Here is an 8,618-nt window from a genome sequence, read left to right on the forward strand (position 1 = left end):
TTATTGGTGTTATATAAACCATAATCATTACTTTGTATCCTTTCTTAATGAATCTCATCTACAGTGCAGCCTAAATCACCTTTTCTAGAAGCAAATGTTTTTCTCAATCTCTCTCCCCCTCTCCCTCTCTCCCTCTCCTTCTCTCTCTCTCTCTCACACACACACACACACACACACACACACACACACACACACACACACACTTTAACACTTTAAGGACTTCCATTGTTCTTATCAAAAAGACAAAAAAAGAAAAACAGCCCTAACCGGTTTGATTCAGTGGATAGAGTGTCAGCCTGCGGACTCAAGGCTCCCAGGTTTGATTCCAGTCAAAGGCATGTACCTTGGTTGCAAGCATATCCCCAGTAGGGGGTATGCAGGAGGCAGCTAATCGATGTTTCTCTCTCACTGATGTTTCTAACTCTCTATACCTCTCCCTTCCTCTCTGTAAAAAAATCAATAAAATATAATTTTTTAAAAAAGCAAAACAAAAGAACAGGCTTAACTTGGCCTACAAGTGCCTGTGTCCTGCCCCTATTCACCTGGACAGCTTTACTGCATGCACTTAAAGCTTGCTTGGCTCCCAGAGTTCCATGGACAAAGCATCACGCTCCATCCCCCCTAAGACTGTACTTGCTATTCCCCATGGAGACTGTTCTCCACAAGCACCTCTTCTTACCTAACTCCTATTCATCAGTTCCAGTCTTCAGTAAATCCTTTCCTCAGAGGAAACTTTCAGCTATTTACCTAACTTTGCAGTACTTAAGATAATTGGAACTTGACTGCAAGCAATGTGAAGACAAAAATAAAATTTATTTTTTTTACCAGATGCAGTGCCTAAAACAGTAGAAGCTCAATAAATGCCTTTTGAATAAATGAATAAATGAGCCTGATGCATGGTGTTATCATTTTTATTTACCTTTAGAACTATTTAGAGACAGAATGGACATGCCTGTAAAAATTTACAAAGTAGCAGCCAAAGTCTCCAGAACTTATTATTGAGCCTATCCAAAATTAGCTAAAACAAACAAAAAAAGCGAAGCCCTAAGCATATAAAAGCACATTGCTGAACCACTGCGGTGGTTCTTCCTTTTGACATTTATTTTTATTCTTATTTTTTTAGTGATCTGGATCAGTTGGCTGCCTTGTAAAAATCAGATATGCAGAAAGACTTCTACCAGGTCATCAGTCATGTATAAAAATAACTTTCCTTTTCTTTTGTGGAAGAATTCTCTCTTATATGTATTTTAAAAAAACATATTGTGTCATGGCAAAAGTGATATAAAATGGTCCATTAGAGCTTTGATGATATTCTTACTCCTAAAATTAGCTGAAGAGGATCATTAATTGGCTAGATATATATGTAGTTCAGTAACTGGATAGATTTTGACGTTTCAGCAATGAAAAATATTCTCAACAAAAAATAAATACATGCTAAAATATTATTTATGTAGATACTATTTCTAATATTTATGTTAATACTTGTACCCTTCAAAGTATATGACAGAGGCTTAATAAAATGGACCTTAATAAAAATAGACTATTTATTTTATAAAGAAGTTGATGGAGGTCACTAGGGTGTGTTTTTTCCTTGCTAAGAGTGATCAAATAGATAGATTGGCAAGTGCTCACTCTTGTAGGAAAAGTACTGAAACACAATACAACTTCTAGTTGGTGCTAAAATGTTCAGCCCTAGTGACACATGCCAACTAGACACATGGTAGCAGAAAAATATATTTAGGCAAAGCCTGCTGATCACAATTACTAACACAATTTCCAGATACCACTTTAAAAAGCCTGCTCTGAATGCCTTACTATTACTACCAACCTGTAAACAAACAGGTAATGTTGAAAGAAACATTCCAGTCTGTACTAGATTATTTTAAAGTCCTTGTGGCAAAACACTGAAGGCTTGAGTCTATTCTACACTAGCAGTGTGAGGAACCAGTTATGTGAATTCTAGCCTATGTGTGTTTGAGGTATATCATGGACAATTTAGGCTTGTAAAGACAGATTTTTTTTTTAAGATGCTTTATTTTTAACACATACATCTGATAATCAAATTTCTGTCATATTACATGTTGAAAGCTATGATGTGGGTAGGAATATCCTTCCCGAAGACTGATTGATTCATTGTCATTGAGTAAACAGCAAACGGCCGAAGAACTGCACAGAGGCTCAACGCTTCCTCTGTTCTTTTTAATTACACTAAGTGGCCAAGATTGAGAGATAGCTGAGAGTAGTGGAATTTTACCAAAGAAAAAGAAAGATTTCCTCAGTGTGTATATATAGCCCACCAGTAAGTTCCTAACCATGAAGGGATTCTTTTCAGAAGGCAAGATAATTTTACTACCTAAAAAACTTTTGTCATTACACAGTAACAGTCAAAATGTATAGAGAAGCGGTTTTCAACCTATGGGTCGCGACCCCTTTGGCGGTCGAACGACCCTTTCACAGGGGTCGCCTAAGACCATCCTGCATATCAGATATTTACATTACAATTCATAACAGTAGCAACATTACAGTTATGAAATAGTAACGAAAATAATTTTATGGTTGGGTCACAACATGAGGAACTGTATTTAAAGGGCCAGAAGGTTGAGAACCACTGGTATAGTGCAACATAATCAGATTATAGACTGTGATATTTCTCACAATACTTACCATGCTATTTGCCCTTTCTATGCATTCATTACTATCTATATATATATAAAAGCTTAAGTGACCGTTCAACCGAATGACCGGTAGCTATTATGTGCACTGACCACCAGGGGGCAGACACTCCAACCGGTAGGTTAGCTCGCTGCTGGGGTCCAGCAGATCAGGACTGGGCAAGATGGGCCAGACACGCCCTGTAGCCCTCCCACAGTCCCTTCTCAGACAGCCAACCTCCTGCGGTCCCTCCCCAGCCCCAACCATGCATTGGTGGTGTCCCGGATTGTGAGAGGGCGGAGGCCAGGCCGAGGGACCCCACTGGTGCATGAATCCATGCACCCGGCTTCTTGTCCTAATATATTAAGACAGAATATTAAGGTATTTCTAGCACAACTGGTAGGAAATAAAGGGAAAGTGGAATCACAGGGGATTATTTGGTGTTAGAAACGGATAAAGGTAAAATATTGATTGAACCAGTAGTCTCAGTTTTCACACAGTCTTCTCAACAACTGCTTAAAGAATAAATTAGAAAAGTGTTCAATTTTCTTCTATGAAGAAAATATTGAGACTATCACCAAGAAGTAGTAATGTCTTAGTCAATTAATACGCAACTATTTGATTATTTCCTATACTACCCTCACACAGAATTAGAGTAACATTTTATTGTTATCTATTTTAATTTCCTTCCAAATGCCTAAATCTCTTTCTAGAGGCAAACTTTGAGTTGTCAAGCCTCTTTTTAAAGATTTCCATTAATGGAAAGTGCATTGCCTTTTAAAGAAGCTCATTCTAGTGTGTGATTTATTAAATTAAGTTCTCATCTCTTTTGTTCTCGTTTATCAAGTATCATTAAGGGATACTATGTACCAGGTCTTGGGTCAGGGTTTCAGCATATTCCCTGCCTTCTTGAGGCTTACAGTCTAGTAGGAGAGATATATAAATAATCATATAAAATGACTATATAACTATGCATTTTGATATGTTATCTCTTTCGAGAAAGCTGGCTGGTACATGGCAAGTCTAAAATAAATTAACACAATATGAATGAATCAATGGAGATGGGATGACTATAACAGATGGGGAGCAATGATTCAGACTGAGAAATGTGAAAAGGATTTTCAGAAGTAACATTTAAGCTAAGAGCTGAAGGATGACCAGGAGCACATCTAGAAAAGATACCAGAGAAGCCACAGGAATTGCAGGATGAGGCCTTGAAGCAGAAAAAGGCATGGCACCGTCCAGTTCCTAAAACAATATTACTGAGACTACAGCAAAATGAGTGCGGGGGTGGGCATAGGTGACAGAAAAAAAAGCCAAAGAAGTTGTAGGAGCCTTGTAGGCCTTAAGGAAATTAGATTTTAGTCTAAATGAAATTAGCTGTAATCAAGGGAGATGCAATGATTAGTCGTTCTTTTTAAAGACTTTCAATCTGCTTTCCTGATAATTTGACCATCACCCTGATTTCTATGGCTACAAAAAAAAAAAAAAAAAGGTCTCATTTGTTTTTTAACGACTGTCCTCCATTCAGACAGCCAAGGGAAAGGGAGGTGTAAGACCTGACCAAATATGGCCAAGGAAGGCTTCTGCTTGGTGACCACGGGGATGCCCAGTACTCCTGGGCACTGTTGAGTCTCCACTGAATTATAGTCGGTCTCCTGATCTATCCACTATCCTGTAAGGATGGGTGTAAGCCTGGTTGGGGGCCAGTGACCCCTTATGGACAGATTTGTCGAGAACTGACAGACCATTCATAGGAGAGCACAACTGCACATCTACAGTTAATACCATAGTGTGACCATAATCACTATTTTTAGCCATTAAAGGTGACCTTTACCAAAGGGTACAAAGTTCCAGTTATAAGATGAGTACGTTCTGGAATCTAATATACAGCATGACTATAGTTAACCATAAGGTATTATGAACTTGAAAGTTTCTAAGAGAGTAACTCTTAAATGTTCTCACCACTACAACAAAAACATTATAATTATGTGAGGTGATGCCTGAAGTTAACTAACCTTACTATGGTAATCACTTCGCAATATATTTGTAGCAAATTGTAACACTGTACACATTACCCTTACACAAAGTAAAATGTCAATTATATCTCAATAAAGTACTGTAAAGAGTCACATTTTCATAACTGAATTAAAAATTTAGCTCACGATATTTTTTAAAAGCATTTTCTTTTACATCTGCAAAATACTTTAAAAACCGAAAATAACATCCACTAAAAAAAATCAATGTGTACACTAAAAATACATAGATTTGGAATTCAAATCTGAAAGTATTAAGCAATTACCCTCTCTTTAGGTTCTGAAATAAAAATCAAGCCAGCCTCTTGGATGATCACATTGCGAGGACTCAGCAGTGCTCTATAAAAAAGCACTGTTGCAGGAAAAGTAGGTCCTTTCTTAGAAATGGAACAGACAAAGCCTTTCATTTATTATTTATGGGGCCTTGTGCCCATGTCAACTCCTGATAAATAATTAAAATTAATCTCATTACTGAAGATTTCATTACAGGATAATTTAATTAAATGATGAATTGGCTCCCAGATGTTACCTTCTGTGCCATCTTTTAAATAATGCTGCTGATGACACAGGGATTCACGAGGTATCAGTCGGGCCTTAAAAAAGTGAATTATTTATAGGGTTCTGCCATTCTGCCGACAATAAATGATACTGATCACACCTATGCATTATCCTTGTCCAAAGTCACATTTTCCCAAGATTTCTGATATATTCACAAAGTTGTTAAGGCCCATTGGGAATTCAGGGCCATCATTTTGTCAGTCATAAAAAATGTGTCCATTTGGTGAAAATGTTAATTCACAGAAACCACGCATTTTATAGCATAAGTGCACGGAGAGTCTCACAATTAAACATCTGAATTTTCAACTTTGACAATGGAGAGAAATGTATTAATCATTAATTTTTACACTTCTGGTGCAAAAAAAAGTTCAGGTACAACTAATAACAGCATTAGGAATGAAGCTTCAAAATTGTGTTTGATTTCCTTATATGAAGTAACCAGTAAAAATAATCTTACAAAGTCAATGTGTGTGTGTGTGTGTGTGTATGTGTGTGTGTGTGTGTGTTTAATTTGCCATGAACCAACACAAATCACAATTTTTAAGTGCTTCCAGTTACCACTTACTTCACTGCTATAAACATACTGCTCTCACTGCACTTAGCACAAGATACATAGACTGATAAATTGATAGAAGAAAAAATGAAACCCACTAAACCAGACTTGTAGGGGTGAAAAAATTTAAGGGGACATTTCTTTATTTACTTGGGAAAATCTGAGCTTTTTGAAAGCCACAGTGTATCAAAAAATTATCAGCCAAACATACAGGTTTTAGTTATTTTACTTGGTTTGTTTTAAGGATTCTGATCCAAAAAGGATATTTATATATTACAATCTCAGTGTAAGTGTGTACTTTTGACTACTAGCAGAGGGCAGATTTTTCTGAAATGGGATTTAGAAAATCAAATTAGAAAATATAATATAATCTTTCCATAAAGAAATGTATTGCTTCAGTAGGGTTTTATTTTTTTAAAACTCATTGTAGTTCATTAAGCGGGTAATTTATTATTACAGAGCAATCAACTATATTGTCATATCTTTGACATACTATATTCATTGGCTAATCAGCAATATAAATCATAAAATCACAGTTACTGAGAGGTGGAACATATCTTGGACAACATCTAGTCTATCTTCTAGTTGATGAAGGAATTCCTTAAACATCTAACAAGGAAACCCTTGATTTCAGTAGCTCTACCAGTTGGAAACATAATTTTTCTAGACAGTTTGTTTCATTTTCAGTAAGCTGATAGGATTAGAAGGTTCTTCTAGGGGCCTTTTATGAATCATCTGAGAGGTTCCACTCTCTTTCTTCTCCTTGCCCATTGTACATTTTTTATTAAATGGCAAGTTCCCAACTCTGGCCAAGTTGATCCACTCGCTCATTCCTTTGTATTCATGGCTCATTTTCTGCCAAATCATGTCTCCTTTAGAGTTGATCTCAAAACACCACTTCAGAATCCTTTTACATCATGTCACCATTCACTTCCACAAAGAAACATTATTAGCCCTTACATGGTTTATACCATGCAGATATATATGCAGGCATAGTCTGTATTACAATGGCAGATCTCAAGCAAATAAGACACACAATTTGTGGGAAAACTCCAGGTTTTACAAGAAATACCAAGTATTAAGTTCTATCAATATGAACTAGAAATAGACATTAGAAAAAGACACTATGACAGTGTATGCAATGTAAATTCAGCCATGAGCATGTGCAGTTCTCACAGAAGTAATTAACAACTTAACCATGACTGGATATTTCTGAGATTTTTCTATTAATTGAAGTTTGTGACTTGTTCTTTCACAGTAGACAGGCTAAGATTTCCCAAAGCTATAAAAAAATTTTTTTCTGTGAATCTGGAAAAAAAATTATTATTTGACTTCAAATACCCCAGCTAGAATTTTAGCTCTTTCATGAGGGATTAAATAGCCATTTTTAAAAAATTCCTCTTTAGTGTCTGTAAATATTTTGTAGTAGTAACCCAATAAGTGTCATCTGTAGACTGGGAATGGACTTGCTAGCACATAGACACTTAGAGTAACTATTATTTATATTGGTAAAATAGACATGGGAATAAATTCAAAAAAGTTTTAAAACCTTGAAAAGTTTGGATGGTATAAAGACAGACCTAATCACTAAGTCACAAGATAATAAAATTAATTGTCAACACCCAAGAACTAAAAGTATTTTTAAAAGATTTAGACAAATGAAAGATAATTCAAAAGCAGACTGAGAAACATCCTTGCATTCAAGCATTTGTTTAACTGAATTAAATATCCAACTTTTTAAAGTTGATATGAGTCTTTTATATAGACATCCAGTACTATTTTTATAAGCCAAATGTTTGCCTGCAATGGTCCAGTGTCTCCTGTAAATCGTCAAATTGATCAAAGCAATCCATCTTCAAGAACTTAAACTTCATCAACATTGGGTCTTAAGGGACAACTCTCTATATATCACTTGTCTGGCATTTCTTAGATATTTCTCTGTTCATACAAAATACTAACCTGGATTTAATTTGTGACTACATTTTGAAAATATTTATCAGTGGAGGAAAACTATAAACTAACTTTAAACAAATGACAAAGAGGAGGTAGATTTTATTTTTATATATATTTCATTTCTCCCCAGAGCAATCAGATTATTTAAACCCAGTATTTTTATATCTTTAGAGAATGCTAATGAGAAGCTATCATTTATTGAGCACTTATTATATATTTAAAATTACCTATACTTACGGGTAATTACCTATACTTATGGGTAAAGTCCTACAACCAATTTATAAAGAAGGTAATATTACTCCCACTTTAATAAAGAACCAAGGTAATTTAATAAACTTGCCCACAGTCTTGCTGCTAGTAAATGGTAGAGCAAGTATTAAAATCCATGTCTATTTACTCCATATATAATAACAACATATTTTTAATGTTCTAAGTGTCTTACACATATTATCCCATTAAATCATTACATAGTCAACCCTATGAAATTGGCTATTCTTAATATCACTTTTTTTAAAGGATAATAACACTAGGCTTAGAGAGGTAAAATAATCTTCCCACTACCAAATTGTAGAATGTGGCTATAACATCAGGCAGTGCAACTCCTTAGTACTGATCTTAACCTCTGCTCTAATATCACCTTCCCAAAGCCGCTAACTTACTGGTCGTTTATTCCACAGGGTTATGCTGGTTACATAAATAATTCTGACATTTTTTAAAGTCTACCATCTTGACCTATATGGAAAGTAACATAACCAGTTTGCAGTCTCTAAGAAACTTTCCCATTTCCCACCCCACCCAACCTGCGATCTGGGCAATTGCAGTGGCTAACTGGACTTAAAGCATTTGATTTTCCCTCTCTACTATAT

At 35.6% G+C, this 8,618-nt stretch overlaps 1 protein-coding gene across 6 annotated transcripts in view; it reads right to left on the minus strand.

The window, feature by feature from the left end:
* Positions 1-8,618, minus strand: part of EYA4 (EYA transcriptional coactivator and phosphatase 4) — a 231,456-nt gene that overhangs the window by 147,554 nt on the left and 75,284 nt on the right. The gene's annotated exons all lie outside the window — the stretch shown is intronic.

This window comes from Myotis davidii, unplaced genomic scaffold (genome assembly GCF_000327345.1).
Source record: "Myotis davidii unplaced genomic scaffold, ASM32734v1 scaffold266, whole genome shotgun sequence".
NCBI lineage: Eukaryota > Metazoa > Chordata > Mammalia > Chiroptera > Vespertilionidae > Myotis > Myotis davidii.